At 38.0% G+C, this 25,130-nt stretch overlaps 1 long non-coding RNA gene across 1 annotated transcript in view; it reads right to left on the bottom strand.

Annotated features, from left to right (window-relative positions):
- LOC121674656 overlaps nucleotides 1–23,698 on the bottom strand; it is a 34,881-nt gene extending 11,183 nt beyond the window's left edge. Inside the window, exons 1-2 of the long non-coding RNA XR_006019742.1 lie at nucleotides 23,393–23,698; nucleotides 421–468 (exon numbers count right to left, since the gene is read on the bottom strand). This is a non-coding gene — a long non-coding RNA (uncharacterized LOC121674656). The remainder of the gene's footprint in view (nucleotides 1–420; nucleotides 469–23,392) is intronic.
- Nucleotides 23,699–25,130: the final 1,432 nt, after the last annotated feature.

The following is a 25,130-nucleotide window of genomic DNA, read 5'->3' as shown; positions in this document are numbered from 1 at the left end:
CTTGAATCTTTGCATCATTCTCCATTTAAGGCTAGTGGGGATGGGGAGCTGTGCTAGAGGAAAACCAATTATTTTAAGTGCTGAATATCCCTAACCAATAATGTTCACTGTCCCTGTGTGCTTAGAGAATTAGAGGCAGTTAATAAGTTTTGTATTTATGCTTCTGAGGGTCACTTTTTTTGTCTGGAATATCTTACTTCTGTCCCTGACAGGAATAGACTGCACAGGAGGTTCTTAACCAGCAGCCAAAATAGGGACTCACATGTTTTTGTAAGGTTAGTTATACATCTGTTTTGGGTAAAATTGTTGCAGGAATGGAATTTGACCTATAGCGTTGGGCTCCTTGTGTGACTTGTTTGGTCTGCACTTATAATTTGGTTTTGTTTATATTAATCTGTAAATTCTTAAAAAAACCCTTACCTGAATCATAGAGTGCACTTGTCTGTTTTTCTGTCTGTTGGAGGAAATCTGAAAATAAGAGAGGAAAAAAAAATGGTATTTGATCATGGCCGTGAAGGAGACAAAAGCTCTCGGATTCCGGGTATGGAAAGCTTTTCTTATTCCTTTTAGTGATGGGCTAGTCTCCAAAAACCTGTGAAGTGTTCAGTTTGCATAAACAATCAAAGATCTGGATGTTTATCTGAGGCTTTTCTATGGCTCTTTGGAGTGGAAATGGGTTTGGGAGAATTAAGAAAATGAGCTCTTTGTGCTCTTTGCATTTGGTGTGGTCAGGAGTACCACAAGCACAGTTTTTCTTCCAGTCATTTGGCATTTCAGCTTCCTGCTCTGGTTCCACCTCAAGGTGAATGATACTGAAGCAAACGAAAGGGTCTTAAAGTGACATTGTGAAGAGAGAAGCTAGAAATGATTAAAAAATTAAATTTCTGTCTTCACTTCCCTTAAATCACAAATTCCGTCTTCAAAATTTTGTCTGTGAAGGGACTCCTTATGCAGAACAGGATTTTTCCCTGTATTGGAATACCTGGGCAGTTGCTTTGGCTAGCCAGGAGACGGGCTAGCCAGGTCAGGACTTGAGGAGTAGAGGGAACATGGTGTTACTCTCTTTATTTATTAATTTATTTTTTGGTTTACATTCCAAATTTTACTCTCTTCTATCTTTACTGATATCTTTATCTTTAAAGATACTGGGGGGAGGTCAGGGGTTGAGTCTTGGGTCTTTAAAAAGAACCAAAAACCCAAACCCAAACAATTGGAGATCACTTTCAAGTTGGATGGCTATGTGGCAAGATTATTGTTTTAACCCAGTGGATTTGCAGACTCTTAATTTGTTTGCTCATTGTAAACTAAAATAAAAACTCCATTTAAAAAAATCACTTATAAATCCCTGTTTCCTGATGAGTTGTATCATCTAAGCTGCGGGACATTGTAGGGGTATCTTTACACTGCCGGGTTTTTGGTTTGATTTCCCAAAAGTTGTGCTGCTGCTCTGAATCTCTGAGCTCCAGCTCTGAGCCAGTTCAGGGAGCTTATCAGGCTGGCTGTGGAAAGCTGGATGATGTAAGTCAGCTTCTGCTCACAGGTAGAAAGCGCCTTCCAGGTGCACAGGAAGGGCTGTTGGTGAGGCAGTACTGAAGGGCTGCAAACATTACCTGAACAGAATGAGCATCTGACAGGGCAAGTCAGAAGTCCTGAGCTGCAGAAAGTTTTGGAGGAGTTCTCTAAACCACCCCTGTGGATACAAGCCTCTCTGAATTGCTTCTCATTAAAGGATTCTTAGGTATATATAGATATAAAGTAGGCATAGATATTTTTCCCATGAAGAGCAGTTTCTAGGCATTAGGAGATGGTCCATAAATTAAGTACACAGCAGTGAACACCAACCAGAACACTGCAGGCCAGAGCGCAGCCAGCCTGTTTCAAATCAGTTTGTATTATCAGTGAAAATCTATTTGGCACTTGTTCATTACCCTTTTTAAGCCAAAGGAGATTATCCACTATTTCCTTTAATGTCATCTGTTTGGTTTATGAAGAATGACTCAAGGAAGTTTTTCTCTAATTCGAAACAAACAGTCTGCTTACACATGGATTTGTCTGTCCTGGGGAGCCTGCACACATCAGGTGTTACAAGAGTGGAAATGATTTTCAGAGTCAAGCAGAAGAAAGAGAAGGAAATGTCTTCTAGGAAGCCATGGCTGTTGATAACTTTTCATCTCTAACCTGTTGTAAAAATCTGAATGAAAATTAGACCCATTATATGGTGTACTGAGGTAGTAAACTATTAGTTAGTTAGCCCTGGGTTCCTCTCTAATTGGTAGAAAAAGAAACTGCCCCAGAGGACAGTTCAAAGCATCTTGGGCAGGAGCCTGCTTTGTGGTCCCATGAAGTGAATGATTTCTTTCTGCTGACGACTGGCCTAGCTGACTGTGCTGCCCAAAGTTAGGCTGTGCATACTCTCTTCATGTGTCCCTGTTGTGTGCAGTGAACAGTTCAGTATTATTTGTACTGAAATGACTCTTTATCACAAATTCTTTTCTGTGTAGAGTGTACCTCCAAAATGCAACATGAGAGTTTTCCAGCTCTTGCTGTCATGTAAAAATTTCAAATAAAGGAATAATTGGTAAGAGGACACCTAGCTTAGTGGTGAGCAGGGTAGGAACAGCTTTTACAATAAGGATACCAACCAGCTTGAGTTCACACTGGCTCAATTATGCTGTTAAGATGCTTCTTCCACATCATGTTTGTTGGCCCACAAGAAGGGGGGTTGAATATAACTGGTAAGGATTTTTTGTTAGGCACTGAGGTTTAGTTGATGCTCCATAAGATACTAAATGTATCTAATCCCTCTAAAATTTAAAAATGGAGACACCATGCTCTAGGAAACTCAGGAAAAAAAATTAAAATGGGTCAGAGAATATTGTAAATAGTTATTGAAAAACCTCAGGCATTTTCAGAAGCACTGGCAACCTGTAATATACACCCATGGGACCTAGATAAATGTTTATTGGGGTGCTTGTTAAAACAAGAGGTCTTTGCAACCTGGCAGTAAAGAAGATATATCTAGTTTAAAATGAACATTTGTACGTAATATTCTTAAGGACATTATCTTACAGGGACAATGTTTAAAGCATTTTTTAGAAGTAAAATAGTAGTCAAATGAACAACAGGTAGGTGTATACTTACATGCTGAATGCGGTATGGTGGATTGGAAGAATCAAGGAAATCTGAGACAAGATTTTATACAGACTAGACAAGCCAGGGAGAGGACAGTTCCTGATGTTAGGTATGTTGTAAGTGAGGTGAGTGGATAGGAATTTCTACAGTGTTGTTACAGTGTGCTTTCTGCACTTGTGTACAATGTGTATATATTGTGTATATACAGTGTATCTATATATACACATATGGGCAAAATATAGCTCACATGCTCTTCTAAAGTCTTGTATCAGTGACAAGATCAAGCTCACACAGCAGCATACCACTCCTTCACTGTTAGGAGTGTCCCAGACCTCTTAATATCAAAAAATCTTGGTCATCGTATCGGCCCTGTTGTATTCGGACACCATAGGTTCACCGTTAGGACACCTGCTTCACAACTCACAGGTTAGAGCCTTCTGCACTTCAGTGATATGTAGTATAATCAATAAGGGTACTACTTCTTGTGTGGTCTTAGAGGCAGTTAAAAATATATAAAATAAATCCAAGTTGTTTTCATTCTGCAGCATTAGAGTTTCCATGTGTTATTTTAAATGTGACATACAATTCTAACGATGATTTTAAAAAAGCAATTTGCAAATGTTTCATAGAATAATGAAAAATAAGGCTGAGAAGAAGTATCAAGAAGCAGAATCAAGTTTATCTGTATTAGTTTTGACAGATATTTGTCCAATATCCCAATGAAAACCTTGAACTGGAGATTCCACAATCACTCCAGGCAGTCTATTTTAAAGCTTAACTGTTCCTACTATTAGAAAGTTTTCACTGGTATCTAAATCTCACTTGCTGAAATATAAGTATCTCACTACTTTCCCTGCCAAAGTGCACAAGTAGAATGGATTATTCCCCTCCTCTTTGCAAAAGTATTTCTTTCTCCCTTAATGTATAAAATACTTTTTTTTTTTTAAAAATAAATTCTAGGCACTTGATGTACATGTTCCTGTTGAAAATGTTTGCTACAAAAACTGCAGTGCATTTGGTTTAGCCATGTTATCCTAAGCACTATGTGTCCTGTATATTTCCTGTGTTGTTGCTTTTCCCGCTCTCAGCGCAGACCGATCCACAGTCAGTTCCTGCAGTGGTTTTGCTCACAGTTCCTTTCTAAATTGCCATAATACCGTATTCCCAAGGCATCAATAAATCTGATGTATTTTGACTATTTATCTTGCAGGCAATAAATATCTGTTTACAAAGTGCGTTTCGTGAATTCGCTCAAATTGCATTTGGGCTGCCGCAATCTTGGAAAAAAAAAAAGAGGCGTTAAAGGTTTGATGCGAGAGAACATTGCATTTAACTTCAGGGGAGAGCTAAACTTGTGATTCTGTCATCGGAGGTGAAACAGCAGAGCCCTATTTCTTGCTAACGTTAAACCATTTATTCTTATTTACCTGTCATTTTTATTACAGGCATTCAGTCTGATGCTCATGACAAAAAAGTTCAGACATGCTTCAAAATGAATTTGTTGCATACCGAGTGTAGAAAACTATACTTTATGGATGGTAGCTGGAGGTGACTTGTGGTTTACCACTGATTATAAATTATTTAAAGGGAAATACATATAATTGACATTCAGAGCTGATAGCATCAATATTTACTGGAACATACTCTCATCTCTGTTTTTTTCTTCTGGCTATGAGCATGTGGATTAACCCAGGCATGTGGCACTGTGTGTCTTGATGTGCCCAACAGCTCTTCATTTACACTTGATCTGTCAAACTGCTATTTATGCAAATATTTTTAGAAACAGTGTTAAGTTATAATTGGGAGTACCCATTTTATACTATTGAGATGGCACGATGAAAAATAAATTCTTGCTCTCTAGTAAAGCAGTATTTCCTCTAAGGAAAAGGGGAGTTCCTTAAACCATTACTGTAAATAGGATTTACACAAGCGAATGACGCACATATTTATAAGTGCGTTCAGAAATTTATAAATTTCTGAACCTATATGTAGTCTCAGCATAAGTTCATCCCTCTCTTGCATTCATCTACAGTAGCAGACAACATTGGTATTCACAGCTATTCCTAAACCTCATCTGCTTTGATTCTTTTAAATCTACACCCTAAGATTTTTCTGGCAGATACCACATTACCTTTTATGCTGTCTGCCCATTCTCAGCTGAGCAAGTGCAGCAACTTGCTGTGGTGTGCCTTGCCAAAGTATTGAAAAGAAAAGTCAATATTTGCAATGTGGACTTGAGCTATGGCCCTTGTTCATGAGCTGGGTGACCACTGCAGAATGTTCCATCTTCCTGTATTCCCCTGTTTTTTCTGTGGTCATGAGAAGAGATTTTTGTGTTTGTTTGGTTTGTTTTGCACAGTACAAATTGCATTACTGACAAATGTCAGATCTCTACTTTCCCTTAGCCTTCATGGCAATAAGTGAATAAAAGCAAGTAATTTTACTGCATAGCAACAAAACGAGTGTCCAGTGGTCTTTTGAACACTGTGCTCCCACACAGCTCTGCCAACCATCAGAACGATGATGCTCAGCTACTAAGATCAAAGTGGAAAGATGGGCTTTAGACAGTTCCCAATGTCTCTGTTATCTCAGAAATAAAAGAAGAGTTGATATTTTCAGCTGGAAAAGTTTTTATATTTAGAAGTTTAAGGGAATGATATGTGATCAAAGACTGCGTAGCGTTGAAGTTACAGAAATTTGTGTTTAATAAGTAAATCAACATTCCTTCTGTTTAAACATGAAATCTGAACTACAAGCAGAAACTAAAGCAAAACTCTGAGAAGGTGCTGAATAGCTCATGTAGGGTGGTGCATGGTCCAGCCTGTGAACTTCTCTCCTGAGGCTATCTGAATTAGGCAAATGCTTCCTTCTCTGCTGGATGTTTCAGGTCCATGCTGCTGCCTGTATGCTGGCAAGATAAGACTAAGTGGGTCTGGAGGAAGTGACACACCTCAGGTTACAAAACAGAATGGTAGTGTTGAGAAAAGTAGGATGCCAAACACGTACTTGAGATACTGCTTGACAAGTAATATCCTTAAGATTCCTCGTTTCTGCCAGAAAACATGCATGATATTTTATCTGCAACCTGGTTGGTTTATATGTCTAGCTTATGACCTAACAAAACAAGAGAAACATTCAGTGTGTAGTCATCCTCTTGCTTACAGTTCTGATTTTAAGTACTTTAGGTTTTGGCATTCCAGTGTGACACACTTAGACATCATCTGGCCTTCATAACGTGATTATTTGGGTCACTGGAGAGGATTTTAATGAGCCACTGAGTGTCACTAGTCACTATGGAATGTTTTGAGAACATACGTGCAAGACAGGGATCTGGACAAATAATTTTGGAACAAATTACTTGTAACTTCTAAATCCACTTAAGTGTTGAAATGGAATAAGCAACTGTTAGGTTGGTTTCTGCGTTTCTGGTGTTGACCTTGGGAAGTTTAACATGCAACTACATCTAAGCTGTAATAAATTAGTCTGTTCTATGTTTTCCAAGTTCCAGCACAATAACGGGATCCCATTATTTCAGAAGTTCTAATGCAACAGCAATAAAAAGTAATCAATAGCATAAGGGAATCTGCTAATTAAATAAAATATAGAACATCTGTGAAAATCCAGACAACTTTTTGGCCATATGTATTTTCAAAAACTGATTAGAACTTTTGGAGAAAATATGTGACAAAGAAAAAAAGGGAGGGAAATAGTTTACAGAAAAAGGTCATAGTACTGAGAGCTGTTCTGAGCCCTCTGATGAGTTAGGTTCAAAACATGACTGATGAGATATGGTATTCCCTAGTCAGGTACGCAGCAGTAACAGCCCACAGATCATCCTCTTGGGCATATTTTTGACAAAGTAAATGGACTCTTCTTAACAGTTGCTTCCAGTATTCAGAAATGAGATTTTGGCACTTTTCCCCCATCGTCAGACCTTCCTGCTTTGTAAGGTCTACATGCCTTCCCATGAGATGCAGACGTAACCAGATATCACTTGTATCATAGAGATATCAAGTACTATACCTTGCCCAGATTAACTGATATGTCATTGTCACTGAGAATGCTGTGATATATCATTCCGAGACAGGCATGTGCTACATGTGCTACATAGCATGAAATCCATGAAAACCTAGTGTTCAGTCAATAGAGTATCAATATTGCCTTGCCTCATGGTGTGCTTTTTTTTTTTTTTTTGAGCAAGAGAAAGAAGGGTGAAAGTAATACAAAATTTGAACAGTCTCCTGTTATTTGGGTGAAGGAGAAATAAGATACTGTCTGAGGGTCTCTGTAAGCTGCGTCTGCTTGGGGGCCTTTCACTGAGGGCATATTCAGGAGAAACTGCCTCATAAAACTCTTAAGCAAATCATAGCTATAAATCATAGGCAGCAAAACAATTTCCCCCAAGCCAATGGCAAATCGTTGCTATATCTTGAGTGTAAATTACTAACAATCAGCAACACACCTAGGAAATGGAGCAAGCCTACAGTATATTTACGATTTATCAGAGCTGAATATACTTTTGACAGAATTTAAGATCTCCAGGAAAACATAAAGAAATAGGTTTGTCCCTTAGGTTGTACTTACCTACTTTCCTGGGGTCCTTCCTGCTGGTGCAGAAGCTGGTCAGTGCTACCTTTTTTATTGCTCATTCCCAAGTCTGAGGCAGTTTGGTTTTTTTTTTTTTTCCTTTCATCAAGAGATATAGTCTGTTAGACAAGATAATTAAATGTGTATGGGCTAAATTCTGTTCTTATTTACAGAGTCTGCAGTAAATCTAAACTCACTCCAGTGACTGCAAGGGAGTCATTCTAGATTTATGTTATTATAAATGGGATCAGAATTTGACTTGTATAAATGAATATTAAAGAGGGAAAAGAACTGTTCATGTTCACACTGCTAGCCTCTGGCAAAGGCTAACTTAACTTCCTTAGCCTTCTTCAATGAACATGGAGAGGTTCAGTCACCACTGGTCTTTAGGAAGGATTGAACCTGATTTTAGAGCTTTCAGAGAACCAATCATAATTATTAATTTATAGTAGTATTAATTATAAATGTGTGTTACTGCCAAAAAAAGTCTAAAGTAATTCTGACTTCATCTCTGGTTGTGCATTCACCTTTGGTAAAACTAAAGATCACTTCTGTGCTTCAAACACCTTTTCTCTCTCTTAAATTATACTCTCCTTTCCTTTAATATTGTTGTGAGAGGTACGCTGACAACCAGGTGATGGAGGTACACCTTATTATGCAAGAAGTCTGTATTTTTTTACAAATTAGCTCAGTATGCTGCTCAAGGTTTCATGCCACTCTGTTGCCTTGGTGTCTTCATAAAAGTCCTGACTTAACTCTTAAATATTAAGCTTTGATTTGATATACAACAAGGCAGAAAGCTGAATTATTTCATACTTAATGTTATGTCTTTCCCATTTTTGTTTTCTTTCCTGTAGTGGAGAGCAAGAAATGAGTTTAACATGCATTTTTGGTAAATATTTTTCTGAAAAGCAATCTTTTTTTTTGAGACTGTGGTAAATCTGTCTCCACTCAACTATAACCAGCAAAGGATTCATTTTGAGAACTGGGGATTGTGGTTCAAGACTTTTTTTTCTCCATCCTGTGATTGCAGGAACATAAATCAAAATCACTTCCCCCCACACACCTTTCCAGTAAACAAAACCTAGCCATTAGAAAGCAGGGAAGGCAGATTTATCTCAGCTAGCACTGAGTTTTGGAGAAAGATGGGTGTTTTTATAGAACTCAGACATAAGTGGCTTCATTATTTTTGAAGATTTTTTTTCTCCCCTGAAAAAGAAGGGATCCTGCAGTCAATACAGTCAGTGCCTTATTTGTTAGTTGTTATGTGCAGTTACTCCAAAGTCAACTATTCCGCCCCTTTCGAATTTGTAAATATAAAATAAGAAAGTGAGTAGGTAATACTGGATATTTTTGTTTTACTCTTTCCCATTTTTTTTCTCAGAAGACTGTAGTCTTCTTTTTTTGATAGTATGTGAAGATATAAATTAGGTGTCTTCCAAGTAAAATCATATTCTATACAGTGAATTGGTGGCTGATTTGTTCAGAGGAAGACCTGAGATGCTACAAAAGGATAAAGGAGTTTCAGGTGTCTGATTCTGGCATTGTTTCAGGTAGGTAGAGGTGAGGACTTACCTTTGTAAGTGGTACTTCCTCCCTTGGATGTTCATCCTGTGACGTCCCCACTGTGTGACTTGATGTAACCATGATCCTTGTCTAGCATTTGCCCACCTCTCAATTTTCTTCTTCAGCTATAGACTTTCACCATTTTACCATTTATGGTAGCTATAGACTTTTACCACTTAACTGTGAGTAGCCTAAAAATGAAATTATTTATCTAAAAATGTAAAAACTCCATTTCATCTTGAATAAAATGAACTTGTGTAAGTAGAAAGCAGGTTAGCTTTTATTTATTTTTTTTTTAATGGAGAACAAGCATGGTTTCTGTCTTGGTTTTTCTCTCTTCAAATAGTTTGATCTGTGCATTTTTATCATGAAGTTTATGAGCATGACACAAGACAAACCATGAATAAAAACTATAGGCTGATAGAATAGCTTTCAAAATTAAATGTATTAATTTGTGGAGGAAAATGTCCCTATCACATTGAAAGTGTCCTTGCTCACAGTCAAACAGATACTCTGTCATACTTTTTCCAATAAGAGTAAGAAAGTAATCCCCTTTTTAAATTAAACCAATAACAGGAAGATTGGCACTTTGTTGAAAGCTGTTAGGTGATTTAGAATATAAATTCACCTATCCAAAAAAAAAACCTTATCAGGGTTCAAATTTCAATATTTATTCTACTTGTCATTATCTGTTAATATATTTCCTTATAGTGGCAGAACAATAAAGCTCTGATGTCCCGTAAGGCAGGAATGTAGCCAGTAGCCATCCTGTACCTTTAATGTACCTTGTGAACACTGGAGAAGGTTTTTGTATTTTTTTAAATTACGTAATAATTTCCTAGCAGAGTAACAGACAAGGTGTGGTATATCTTATGTATTTTATATGAGTGAATAAATCAAGTAAATGGCAGGGAGAAAAAGTCATCTCTCAGGTCCTACACACTCCAAAAATGTAACTTTTAATTCTTATCTTTACTTGATTCTTCACTGTCATTGGTAGCACTGTGATTTTCATCAACAAAAAGATGACACCAGATATATTTAATTCTGAGTTTGTTGACTTGAGTCAATCTGGTGCTATACTCAGGTACCTCTGTGTAAGTTCTTTATTCATTTGGCTTTCAGTTTGATACACAGATTTTTTGGTGTTTCACACATGTACCGTTGGAGTAGCAGGTTTATTTTAAAGCTCCTTTTATGTAAAGTGCAACTAAAATAGTTTTCTTCGGATAAAAACTTGGAGTTCTCTGAGTGTGATTCTCTGTCATCTCAGAGACCGTGAAATCAGTGCATCTTTGTGTGTCAGTCTTTGAGGATTTTTAACTCTTGGATATTTCTCATACTTGATGTTGATTGAAATTCTTTTCACATAAACGTGGAACACCAGAAAATCTAAGTAGTGATGTACTAAACATTTGCATGACAGATTATATTTGCTGACACCAGAACATGTTTCAAAAAAGTAAATACTAAAATAATTTATAACTCCTCAGAAGTCCAGTTAGTTGCAAAACCCATTACACAGCTGGCTCAGTGATGCTATACTTGTTTCTTCATAGCTATCTTTGGTGCAATAACATTCAATTTGTTCCCTTTCCCTTCCTCCTCTCAGGTAACAAGGCTGCTCTCCTTGAAGATAGCAGGCCTAGGGGAGAGACGAGAGTTGCGTGTTGTAACTGTGGCTCAAGAGGCTCTCTCAACAAAACAGCATTTTGGAAGTTGCTTTCACAGTGCAAACTGTTCATTTGTAAAAAGTCAGACACAGGTTACAAAATAAAATTTCTGTACAGCCTCCCAGAAATTCCTCGGTATTTAAATCCTGAATATCTGTTGCTGAGGTGAGAGCTTGGACAACTTCTTTCAGGTGCAAGAGCAGGGGCGGCAAGCATTACTCTCAAAGGCATCATTATTTGAGGAAGTTGTTGGGAAGGACACACACTGACCTCTAACAAACATTTTACCATCAGAAGTTCGTATGTATTCCCTTGGATGATCAGAGCAGACAGGAGGAGTATTATGCTGACTCAAATGATTTGCGTTATCCATCCGCCCTAATATACTTACTTCAAGGCTGTGGAGTCAGCAGGGCCATGTCTATGGACCTTACAAGTGTTTTTCTTCCTTCTTTTATATCAGATGCTTGTAATCAAGGATGAAAGGTGATGATTGCAGATGACAGTTTGAATTAGCAGCTTTTGGAAAGGAATCAAATACAAAGGCACCTCCCCCCTTTATCCCTACCCAATTCCATTTTAATTAACTTGGTTGTTCTTCCTTGGCTTTTTTGGTTGGCTTGGGTTCTTTTGTTCGTGGTTTATGGGCTAGTGTTGGTTTTCAGTGGTTTGTTGCCTTTTTTTTGGTGGTGGTGGTTTTTGTTGTTGTTATTTTGGGCTTTTTTGGTGAGCATTATTTGGAGTTGCCAGTGGGGTTAATTTCTTGGCTGTTCTGTCAAATGCTAGCTTCTAGTACAGATATTTGTGTATATATGAACAACTGTTTTTTAATAACCTGCCAAGATGCTATAATCTTCCATTGCAATCCCTCGGGATTTAATTAGAATGGTTTTCCACAGCCTGACATGTTTGTGGGGCATAGGTAAAGAGAGAGTTCATAAAGCTGTCAATTTTCTGAGAAATTAAAGAAAAATTGGGCTGCTTAGTGCCTTGGCAATTCCATGCTGCTGATAGTAGCATTGCAAGCAATGAAATCAAAGGCAATGTAACAAGATACTGATGCATTAGAGATGGGGAGGGTTTAAAATTATATACAAAGACATTTGTCAATTTGAATTTGAATGCATAAGAGGAGAAATATGGAAAACAAAATATGAACTCCAGTAACTGCTCAGGTTTAAACAGTGCAAAGCTGAACAATGGTAACTTCATTGCTTTAACAGTAGCTGTAACTTTCCTGGGGCAAGTTGGAAGGGATGAAAACTGTGAAAGGAAGTAAGTCTGGACTATGAAAACACTTCCTAAAGATTTCTGTGTTCTTTGCTGACTGGAGCCTCAAGATGCTTGTTCATGTAACAAAAGGGTATGAGCAATTCTTAGAGGTACAGTTCACAGTATGTTCTCATAGCTGATGTTGTCCAGGTCTCTTTGAGACTCTGTTATGCACTGGCCATTGAAAACAACCCAACTTCCAAATTCTGTCCTTTTTAGTAACTTTTCAGTCAAGCTATTAGGGTGTATCTGCATCCAACCACCCTCTTTAATGTAAAATAGCAGCTATTCCTCCTTTGTCATGGCTCTCATGTATGATTGTTTGTTAAAAAGAAATTAGAGTTGCCATCTCTGCCTGTCCTGCAAATTTCCTGTAACTTCATGATGGAGTTAAATTGGTACTAAGAGCAGTGAGCAATGAGAGTTCGGAACATGGTTTCAGTAGCAGGGTGAGGTGCTGTTGAGGATGCTCTGTAGTTGAGTTGGCATTTAAACAGAATTTAATTGGGATAGTTCATGCCTGTGTTTAGTAACAAGCATGAACTTTTATAACACACTTTAATATAAGGTCAGATACCTGTACCATCTTTGTCATTCAATTGGAAGAGCTTTTGCCCAGTTCTGGGAATTATATTTTAGGAATAAATATGGACAGGCTGTGGGGTGTTCAAGAGAAGTCTAACAGGTAGTGCACAAAAAAAGAAAAGGATTGTGATGTAGAACTCACCAAGGAAAACCTTTTTAAAAAATGGAGTTTCTCTTGTTTTCCAGAAAAAAAGAAATTTGCAGAGACTCAAAGAAGTTTTCTGATGTATCAAGGACACATCTCCAGGACCAGCAAAGTCATGAGAGGAAACAGTTTGTTCATTTATCAACAAAAATGACTGGTATTAGGAGGGACACTCTAGCTGTAACTAAGTTAATTCCTGGAATGGCAGGTTATGCAGTCTTTGCCAGTGGAGACTTTTAAGGAGGTTGGAAAAATTCTTGCTTGTATGTTCTACCTGCTCTAGTGCAAAACAAAGAACTGTTCTAGTTCTGATATTTTGCGTTGCACTTTTTGAGAACTGGAGAAGAGGGCATGTCCCAAACCAAAAAATTCTCATGGCTTCAGTTAATCAAGAGTCAGTGCATAGCAGTGACGGTGCTCTGCTACCACAGATGAGGCACTTGAAAATCCAGGTGTTACAAAAGAGGTGTTTAGGAACTGGTAAGGGAATTAAGTACGTTTGCTTTTCCCGGGTCTCAGAGTACGTGTGAAACTGCTCAGGTATAAGAAGTGCAAAGCTGAACAGTAGTTCTGTTCAGGGCATATGGACTAGGCTCCATATTTCTCCTCAAAATAAACAGAAGAGTGTGACATTTCAGACTGATGGTGTCTTGACCTACTGTTACCTTGTGTCCTCTCTCTTTATCTCTGTCCACACATTCATCTAGTACACCCTGGCAAGACAGCTGAGTGTCTTTCATGCCTGGAGTTTGTTCATACAATGCAATGCAGAAGGTAATGCAACGAGACCCTGCACTGGAGTCCCTAGGTGCCATTTCAGTAGCAATCACAATCAATGCTATCAGCATTTACTGTGGATTCATGTGTTTAATTTTACTATGCTATTTCTTAATCCACATAATTTCCTTTTTAATTTGTCTTACTCTGTCTATATTGCTTCCCCTTTAGCTCTCATTTAGTTTTCTTCACTAATACTCTTTTTTTTTTTTTTTTTTAATTTTCCTGCCTGCCCAATTCTCCTCTCTGTCCAGCTTTTTAAGTTGTAGTTGTTACTCCTACAAAATATATTGTAGGAGCCAGCAGATACAGAGTTTGTGTGATGTGCCTCTTATAACCATAAAACACCTTAGGGAGAATACTTTTTCAGCCCAAAATATTGTATTTTTCCTTCTTGCAAGATTATTTAACTTCCTGTCTTTTTCTCATTTCTTTTTAGGTTCCTACCACACTTACTAGGTTGGTGGGTTTTTTTCCAAGCAACTATAAAATAGAAGTCACCAAGCCATTGGATCTAGGTTTTTTTTTCTATATATTTCTACATGTACATGATAAAAAAAGGGAAAATAAAAGTTTATGAGCAAAGAGACTGAAAAAGAAAGGAGTGGAAGTCAAGGAGAGTCTGTGCTATAGGTCAGCAAAGAACACAGAGACTGAGTGCAGATCAAAGAAAGTTAAAAATTATTTGACAGCATTTGATTTAGAACAGCCATGCTGAGAAGTCTCCTGTAATAATTTATCCTACCTTTCACTCGTAGATTGCTGAGCTGTCTTGAAAGAATTCAGAGACTGTGGAATGCAGCCTCTCTTTTCATTTATGATACGAGAAGATGGGATGCAATGTTATGTGTCAATGTGAGATCAAGATGTCACCCTCTATCAGGACGGCTCTCAATGATTTTCTACAAAAGGCTGTGAATGGAATATTCGTGGGAAAGAAGGAGTTTATCCTATGCTTTATGAGGCTGATTGAAGAAAGCTTAGAATAAAATGTCAATGAGTAGAATCGTGCCTTCTCCTGAGATTATTTCATTTTGTAGAAACTCTCTCACATTATGAGTGCTTCTGCTGTGGTGGGGAGGTACCATAAAAATGGAATGCAATAGGCTGTGCTTAAGGTTAGTGTGATTCAGGATCTGGTGTTTTCTGTGTCTTAGAGATTTGCTTCTCATCTCAAGTGTATGTTAGAACTGTGACTTTCCACTGAGTACAGTCCTGTTCCTCCTGAACTGGGCTCCATAATTCATTGCAGAGGCAAAGAATATAAATCACAAATGAATACATAGAGGAAGACAAGCTAAAATGGAACTCATCAAGGTTGAACTGTACTGTCTCAGCTACAAAAATGTTTTAGGAAAATTTTACTAGCATCCTAAAAAATTCTTATGGGGCTTCTGCTATTAGTTATGCAGGAGTGCCTTGACATCTGTAGCATCTGCTGCAGTGCAGTGTCCCTACTGGTGCTACACCTGCTGAATTCATGTGTCCGACCATATCCTCTAAACCCATGAGACTGGTTTAAAATTGAGAAAAGTTCACTCAGTGCTCTTAGGTTTGGGGTTTTAGAATTACACCCAATAGTACATGTCTATGAGGCAAAGCAATATAAAGGTGTGTCATCAAAAAGAGTAAAGTAGAATGCCCAAATGTGCTGGAGCTGTTCATACTCTCACCAGTCTTGATGGTGGCCACCTGCCAAACAACAGTAACTATACAGGGAGTGAACTGGGGAGTGTAGTTTGCTTGCAGTAAATGCCTAATGATAATAAATGCTCTGTTCTGTGACAACTCCATTTTTGTTTAGATAACAGTCAAATTAGTGCTGCTGTTTTCACTGATGGACGTGGCCTGATTGGCAGTGGAACATGATTCAAGTATAGAAGGTTTCTGCTGTTTATCACAGGAAATCATAAAAATATGCCACAGCAGACCTTTAACATTTTTCTTCTATTTCTATAATGCTCCTTTATAAGGAAAATGACCTGTAGGAATTTAATTCATGAGCACAAATTAGATGCCAATAATAAGTTTTAAGGGATGTAATTTAGTTTTTAGCTAGAACTCACAGAAGCTTCATCTAGAAAAAACCCCTGCATTTAAAACAATCAAAATGATCCTGGGTACTCATGCCTGACCAATGCATTTCTTCTGGGAGAAGGAAGTCTGAGTTAGAAGTTTTCAGAAAAGGTTGATTAACAGCAACTTCTGGTCTTACATTTTATTCAGTGTAGATGGTGTTTAGAACGTCTTCAAGAAGATAAGGTATGAAAGCAACTTTTGAGCACACTTATTTTGTCGTAACAGTGTGCTTGCACTTCTACTATACTGTATAAGGAGAAAAAATTACAGTAAGAACCAAGACAAGATGTGTTTTTCTGGAATTGTGCTGCTATTTCATGGCTAGATAACCACTGTCTATATAAGAGGGTCGTTGGACAGTGAGCTCAAATGTACAGGTCTGCATCATCCACATCTATTTTTATTCAGATGTATCTGATCCTCAATCTCTGTTTTGCCTTTAAACTTTTCCAATACTTATTCCATTCCATTTCAAGACTATATGTAATTTATTATTACCACACACCACTTCTAAACCTGTCTTGCTTTCTATTAGAGTGTTTTGTCTATTTGCTGCCTACCACATCCTGTGTCTTATTTTTGGGGCTTCCTTCCTCTCTTGCAAGTGCCCATCTGTGTGCAGTGGTTTCAATGACGTCCAACTTTAAAGCTTTACTAAATTTTGTGAAGTTTAAGCAGTACATATGTCTGAGCTGCTCACTCTTTTACTATACATATGATGCAATCCCACTTTAATTGGGTGTCTACTTCACAGGTGAGTTTAATTTCTTACTGCAACAAGAAATCTGGAATGATTGAGTGGCCTATGACCGGTCATTGCGGTTCTCACTAAGGCCAGCTGATAAAGAAATTTATCAGGGGAACCAGAAATAAGGGTCTAAACTATGTGGTCTTAATCATTCTTTGGAGGGAGTGGCACTCTTTAATGATGCCAGACAATGAAAACTGAGATTCCTGTCAGGAAAATGAAGAAACTAAGACTTATTTTTTTCATCTAAGAGCTGAAAATTTCAGTGGGACTTAACAAAGTATGTTAGTTTAAGCAGAGATACAAGACTTTCAATAGGTTTGTGCAAGCCGGTCTGAGCAATCCTCACTTTTGTTTCTTTGAATTAAGACTACTTTGATTAAAATGCTCATATTAAATTCAACACCCCACTGAATTTTTTCCTTGCTTTGTGGAAAAGTCTTTTGAGGCTTTTAATATCCAATGTTGCTACTATTTCTATTTGAAATCAGAGTATATGTAAAGTGTGTTTTTCCAAGATTATTAGAGTAAATGCAGTAACTGCAGCACTAGATCAAAGGATTCACCAGTTACGATGCAGATTTTACCATCCTTGTTTTAAATGTGACTTCAAATGCAATATCTATCACTAATGTTTGCAGCTTTTTGTTTTCTAAGTTGTGATCTTGAAAGATCTATTTAGCATGTAATTATTAACAGTTTGCATTAAGGTTTGTAACATGGAAACAAGGCCTTGCTTTAGCCTGTTAATGCGGGGTTCGCTTCAGTTCACTGACTTCTGTAGACCTGGTGTGAGATGATATTCCTTTGGCCACCTTTAGTTGTGCAGTGAAAAATGTAGATGCATCTTCCCTTTATTTGAAGATACATTTGAACAGCACTTCAGGGAAGTTGTTCAAGCTCTTTACGGATATATGTAAATTAGCCTTGTGATTATTTTGGTGTGGGTTCAGTCCATGCAGTAATGACAGAGTCCCATGTTTTAGTGCAATTTTCCAAATACTACATTTTGAGGTGTGACTTATGACCCCTGGTTTATGTATTTTTTTTTTTCTCACAGATTCTGTGTCTATTTCACAGACAGCTAGTGAAGTGGGAATTCCAGTTTCCCAGATAACCAGAAAACTTAGAATCATAGAATCACAGAGTGTTTTGGGTTGGAAGGGACCTTAAAGATCATCTAGTTACAACCCCCCTGCCATGACCTTCTACTAGACCCAGTTGCTCAGAGCCCTGTTCAGCCCGCCTTGAAGGGCCCTGAAATTTTATTTGGATATGTCCATATCTGTATTAAGACGCCTGTGCCTAAAGCCATAATGAAGTTATCCTCTTGAATGATGCATACTATTAACTCCCTACAACCTGTATTACTTGTCCTTCTAGAACTGCTGCAACTACAAGTGGATGTCTGTGTCATCTGCATTATCTGAGGTGAGATCTGCTGTGCTTTTTAGAGAGTATTTTCCTAATGGAAGGATTTTAATTTACTGGTGGTATTATTTATTATTTTTGGTTTCATTTTTCCAAGCCGTGGTTACCTTGACTTTCCTAATCAGTGTTTCTCTAGTGTTGCCTCCCCCACACATCTGGTGGTGATCTAACTGAAGTGATCTGCAAGTGTGTTTTTTTGTGTCAGACACCACTTGCAAAGTCCAGTAGACATGAAATCCAGAAGTCTGCTGGAGTCACTGTTACTGTGATGTGCTGCCTTGCACAAAATGTTGGCCTGTTGGTCTGTTTCCATAAATCCCATAAATTAGAAGGAGAAGATGAAGGAGAAGTAAGAAAGAGAAAATGAAGATCATAGCCCCAGTGGCAGTACATGAGTGACCCATAGGAAGCCAGCCCTTTCTTTCACATTTTTCAACTGGAGACTGAATATTGGGACTTCATGCATCATGGATGCTCACCTCTACTGTGCACCTACCAATTCCATCACTGTTTGAATCATTTTTGTCACAAACACTTTCTAATAATGTAACTGCTTCCAGCAAGCTACAAATTACCTTAACACTGCTTTGGCTTGCACTGTGATTGTGGAACCTGTGGAATCTCAGGTTCTAACCCTGCACGTGTACTCCTAAAGTTGTCTTTTGGTAGTTTTAGACCAATACATCTGTCAGTCTCAAATGCAAAATATGGGCATTTTCCATGTCATTTTTTCCTCAGGGTCACCTGCACAATACGTAGTTCACACATTCAGCACTTTCAGGGAAAAGCTGGAGGCTAAGAAATCCCAGAAATGAGAGAATTGCTGTCTTCCTAAAAATTGGATCATATTTCCTGTGCAGAAGGTTGTACGAGCCGTGCTCAGTGTAAGCATTTGAAGAAGAAATTGAGATAATTGTGTGACTTTAAAATGTACTGTTCAGGTACATGCATCAGGGTAGTGTCATTTCACCTGCTGTACATACATGTAGCTACCAGTGGCTCAAATGAGTGAGATCGATTTTATGCTCGACGCTTGACTGTGGCTGGAATGGTGGAGGCATGTCACAACCACAACAGGCCACAGGACTCTCAGATGAGGAAAGGATTTTAAGATCTAAAGCTGAAGGTTAGGTGTATTTGTGAAGGGGAATGCAATCAAAGGATACATTTTTTTCAGTGCATCAGAGGAAGGGGCTCTAAACACCCTCTCCCGAGGAATTCAGCTGCATATCAGTGAAGGTAAAGTGGATGTAAGAAAAATGCCATGTGTATGGAGAGCATTAGGAAAGGTCATATATTTCAAGAAAGAATATTGTTTACAAGGAATGTTAATAGGTTTCAAGGGAAATGTTAATTTTTTTTCCTGGCTGAAATAGCTACTGTAAGTTTTTAATGGTTAATAATTCATTCTTGAATTTTTATATTAAGCATTTCATATTACTTTATTGACTTAACTTTTATGCTCTTCTTCATTTTGACAGTAAAGAATGACCAGGCAATACTCTTTGAAAATTGGAGACCATTTGCAGCTGCTCTCTGCTGAGGAAAGTGAATAATAGGGTGCCCTCAAGGAATTTCAAAGGTATCACTCAACAGAAACTTTTGTGTCTGAAGAAAACTAGATCATTTTATCATGGTAGGCATACTGATATGTTTGCTTTAATAAAATGCCATATTTCTGCCTTTAATCTCTTGTCAACCAGCTATTAAAACCCCAAAGTGTATGCGTGCAGCACATGTAAACACTTGTAGTTTCAAGTTTGTCACACAACATGCAAACAAAGCCTGTAATTTTTGTTTAGTGAACAATCTGTAAGAAACTTACTGAGTAATGGCAATAAGGCTCTTTTTCTCGCCCCTTCTTCAAGCCAACAAATCAATTTGGTTTAATTCAATAATCCATGCAATTTTTTAAAAGCATTGTCTAAATCCTACAGAGCTCTCCAAAGTGGTCAGATGACGAAATAATGACAGCTGTTTTCCATGCAAAGAGTGAGGAGCACCTGAAATAATAAGCAGTGTTGGAAGATGATTACTTATGAGAACTGACATTATGTGCCTCGAGCCCCTGGAATTTTGCACCTGCACTGAACAGTTCCCCTTGTCTTTCAGCATGGCAATTCTGTGCTGTTAACTCACTCATCATTTCTTGCCTGTTAAGGCAATGTTTGAATCGGTGCCCACAGTAATAGAAGCTTGGTTTGGAAGTAAAAGACTTTGTTTGTGACCCAGGTCTTGTGGTCCTTACATCATGCTAGTTCAGAAATTCCCGAATTTCTGAATCCTCAATGTTTTTGTGGATAAGGATACCTTAATGAATTTGGGAATTGTTTCAAATAATAGTAGAAGACTAAAAGATAATATTTTCTGAACAATAGCCAATAAATATTTTCTTAATAACAGTTATGCTGTTTATGAAATAGATAAAAAAATAATTACCTAAACAGATATCCACGTCTTTTCTGTCAATCGCTGTGTGCTCAGGTATTTCAGAGGATGGTATACATGAAAGAAGCCTGTTTGTTCATAAAACACTGTCCCAAAAATGCAATGATAAAGATGGAAAACTATCCATTTAGGATTGTCAGCAGTCATATATCACATCAGTGAACCCCAAGTATTGGGAAGGGTTGGTGGTAGAGAGGGAAGAATAAAACTTCTCGTGCTGCAGCTGCACATGCTCATGTCTGCAGAACAGACTCCAGCACCTGTGTGTGAACAAACTGGGAGTGAAGATTGAATTTCCCTGAGACTGGTGGAAAGGGAGTCACAGTTACCCTAAGCCAGTAGCTACACTGTCAACTGCCTCTTTGTACTCATCCTTTTCCCCATTACATTGACTCTTGTCAGTGTTTCTTTCAATGGAATAGTGTTAAACTTCCTTATTTCTACTCCTGGGGAAGTTTTTCAGTACCACTACTAAGTTCTGTGCCCTTTCTTTAACTGCTATGTTTTATTTAAGATGGAGTTTATCACAATGAAGTTACTGTTAGAAGCAAAGAAATGTAATAATTTTCAAAAGTTACTATTTCATTGTTGCTATTCCATAAATGGAACCTGTAGTAAGTTTTCATGTAGGCAGGTGGTCAAGATTAAGATGCCTTCACACAGCTGTGCAAATTGTTTTCCTTTTATTGTTGCAGTGTTCTAGGTTTCTTTTATTTTTCAATGCAGTAGCTACTTTTGCATGTGCGAAACAAAGAATTTTTTCCTTTCCAAAGAAATTAATATTCCTTTTCTGTGTTGAATTTCAAATACACGGTGCCCTAGAGTTTTTGGGTCCTTTTAAATCCCCTAATAATCTTCTTTAGCTTTGGCTAGCTAACATAACTTAGTACATTTTCCCACCTCTCTGTTACCTTACTCGCTTCTGTAATGTATTTTCTTTGTTTATTTTGTTGGACCCATGTTCTGTTTCTTCCTAAACTGGAAACTGGTAACTAATCTCTAAATCACAGGAAGATGTTCCTGTAATCTATTACTTTGTTTACATCTTGAGTTTAGCTGGAACTTTTTCTTTAGGTCTGAAGCTTCTTCAAATATTTTTTTTTTAATGAAAAAAAAGAAAATTTGACCCTGCTGACCAATCCTAATGCATTGAAAACTCATAGGCTTACATCATAGAATTTATGCTCAACTCCCTGTTTCATAGATCTTCCTTGGATTTTTGTGTCAGCCTGTTAACTGAGTTATTCTCATGTCCAGGATTGCCACCAGCACTTTTGCATTCACATTTCATATAAAGAAAATTTGATAAAATGATTAGTATGAGTTAACCATTGCCCAGTAAGGACTAATTAGTTATTGAACAGGTCGATACTGTTCTATGTACCGTGTATAATCATAGCTTGATACCATGTGAGTACATTCACATGATTTCCTACTTACTGTCTATTATTGTTGCTTATTTTTACTACGCTACCTGCTAAGTATTTTTTAATCTTTTCTAAGATATTAGTATCCTCTACCACATTTTTGCTAGTAACTTGGACAATTGTAAGTCACTTAAGAGCCTTTGCTTTGATTTAGAGCTGGGTGTGTGAACATCTTGAGACCACCTAATCCTGAAGTGGGAATCTCTCTCTCAACTTTACGTTCAATGTTGGCTGTTTCTGACTTATGTTCTAAATGATTTGCCCCCTCACCCCACTGTTGTTTCCTGTTGTGACATAATCTTTGACAACTTTTCCATATTGATAAATTGTGGGTCACCCACTTTCTTGTGACATGTCTGTGGGGGACTTGGCTCTTGTACTCTAGTACATCTTTTTAGTCCCTGATTCCTGTGGTCTCCATCATTAAATGTTTTTGCCTGAATCTGCAGGCCTCTGACGGGAATTTTATCAAGGCTGTGTCTGTAAGTCTTGCAGTGTACTTTGGCTACCATGTGAAGTTATAGGATTTTTCTTTTCTTTCCACTAAGATGTTTGCTGGAAAAGGCTTATTTGTAGTAATAGAAGGCTCTTGCAGTCTCAAAACAAAAAAATACTACTATTAAATGTTGGAACAAATAGGCTGTTTTAGCAAAGTGTCCTCTTGCTTTCTTGTGTTATCTTATGTTCAGTATTTATGGCTAAATCTCAATCAGTAGGCCTGGTGGTGTTTCTGGGTCCTGAGACGTGTGTTTCAGACAATGTTCCATAACTTCTCAAAGTGCAAATATGATTCAGTATGCAGTTCTTATGTTTCTTTCACTGATATGCCATGGGTGAGGATAGATGGAGCTACTGCTTAACACTGAAAAGTGAAAAAGGGAAGCTGTGGTATACAATTATGAATTAATTAGGAAAATATTATTCATAATTGAAACACAAATGCAGTCTGTTACAACCATTAAATTTCTGTATTGAATTTATTGCTGACAATTTGCTTTGCATAGTCTGGATTTAATACTTACAAAATATGATTGCAGGCAGAAACTGCACTTCTTTTCTGCATTTTGTAATGGGATTTTTTGTCAATTCATTTGAGTGTGACAGGAGGTCTGACACACTACTGATGAACTATAGCAGTTGTCATGAAAGAGTGCAGGATGCTGCCTATAAAAACTGATTTTGAAACCCATGAACATAATTCTTCAACATTCTAAAAACATGCATCAAGTATGTCTTGCATTACATATTCTTTGCTGCATAGAGTCAGACAACAAGCAGGCAGGCAATAATTAGGATGGAGCTACAACAGAAATTAGTTTCATAGTTATTCTTAGGCTTAGACTTTTTTTTATATTACAAAAAGTAAATTGTTTAAAGCTTTCTTGTGTGCACATGTCTGGTTTAGAGTAGAGTACCTGAGCCCAGCTCTGGCAAAATAGAAAACGGAAATGTGGCTTTGCAGGAAGTTCTGGCCATGATAACACTTTGCATTTTGCAAAGTACTTTGAGCAGCTCTACTCACCTCAGGCATTTCCCCTGTGATGCTTTACAACTGGTGCAACTCTGTGCAGAGGTGCTGGCAAGGTCAGTGGTGCTTCGCCTCCCTCTGACCACTGGCTGCCATTCCTGGAGCAGATTTGTTAGCAGTAATTTGGGTCTTGGTCTTCACTGCAGTCCTTCATAGTATTCAGGGATGTGCAATATCATCTTCCTTACATGTGGTTGTCTTTGGGATGTTAAACTAGACAGGCATCGTGCACAGTTCCTGGGATGTGTGACAGGACAGTCTCCTATTTCTGCACAAGAGAACTCTTGTTATAAAAGAGTACCAACAGTACTAGAGTAGTGTAGGAGTCTTTTTGTTTGAGTGAGTTCTTTTTTATCGCAATCTTTGGCAGTGCAAACGTTGTTATTTTCTCAAGAGATGCTCTCCCACTGAAAAAAGCACATTTTGTGGCCTTTGCTTACTCCGGGTCACCTCAACAGGACAGGCAAAATATTTATGCAAATAAAAATGCAGAGAGTGTTCTGTGTTAATCTGTATGGCACACTGGAACAACAGGATCAGCTCCTCAGTCTGCCATCATCTTTTCATGCATATTTGGGCAAAATGCATGTCTGCTTTCTCTACAATCTGTAAACACTTTAGGACAAATCTTTATCTGCAGGACAAAGTGGGATGAAACACAGATTTTAGCTTTGTCCTCTGGAAACTATTTTCAAAATGGCTTTGTGGCATCTCTCTAGACCCACATTTCAGTGCCAAGAGTCAAAGATAAAAATGAATGTTGTGGTCTCATTTTAGTCCTGTTTCTACCCAGGCTTATCTAACACATGCCTGTATTTGGAAAGCAAGGATTCTGTGGTCATAATAGAACTGGAGTGTTTTTGGGAGGTATGTAGGGAATTACAAAAGCTAAACCTATTATTTTCCGCTTGCTCAAACTGAAAATGTAAATATAAAAGACTCAAACTACTTCTGAGGCATCGTGGTCATGCTTCTTCATGGAGAATAAAAGATGTCCTTCAATCTGATTAGATAAGGTAGTTTTTGTTCCTCCTTCTTTACGAAATAGTAGTGAAATGCAGGAGTCCAGGAAGGAACTAAAATCTCAGGGTGGTAGAAGATGCACAATCTGGAATTAAGTTGGGGTTTGTATATGCCAGGTCCCTACAAGCCTGGTGCTCATGGGGCAACAACAAAGCTGTGCTGTTTAGCAGCAAAAGCAGCAATCATGGCAAATCAACTGTATAAGCACTGTTTCACCCAGCAGTAGGGTTTCCATTTTTCCCTAGATATAGGATGAAATAGTTCAGAGACCTCCTTCTGTAAATATCTTTCTGGTATTCCTGCAGGGCAAAGATTTAACATGCAGGGTGAACTAGAGCAGAGAGACAGAGCTGTGTGTCTTCAATGCACTGAAACTCCTGAGTGCACGTGCAATCCCAAGGAGTCCTCAATACCCTGATCTTCCTGTTCTGCTCAGAACTGTTTTTACAGGATCACCTGGCAGCTGCCATTGAAGAGTAAAGAAATTCTGTCTGATGTTGGTGGTGTGCATTTCAAGTAACCGAGCATAAATTCTCATGAAGTATTTTAGACAGAATATGGCTTTGGGAAACTCTAAAGGAAAAACCAAAGCATGGGAGGCTTCAGTCTGATGTGAAGTGTTGCTGAGTGTTCTGATATGCTCAATGCTTTCACAGATTTTAGAAATCAAAAGCCACAAAAAACCTGCACTCTCAGAATGAAATTCTAA

Source organism: Corvus kubaryi, unplaced genomic scaffold (assembly GCF_017639235.1).
Source record: "Corvus kubaryi isolate FWS band 111438036 unplaced genomic scaffold, C.kubaryi_AGA036_p1.0 69, whole genome shotgun sequence".
Taxonomy (NCBI): domain Eukaryota; kingdom Metazoa; phylum Chordata; class Aves; order Passeriformes; family Corvidae; genus Corvus; species Corvus kubaryi.
This window is presented reverse-complemented; position numbering and strand designations above follow the sequence as displayed.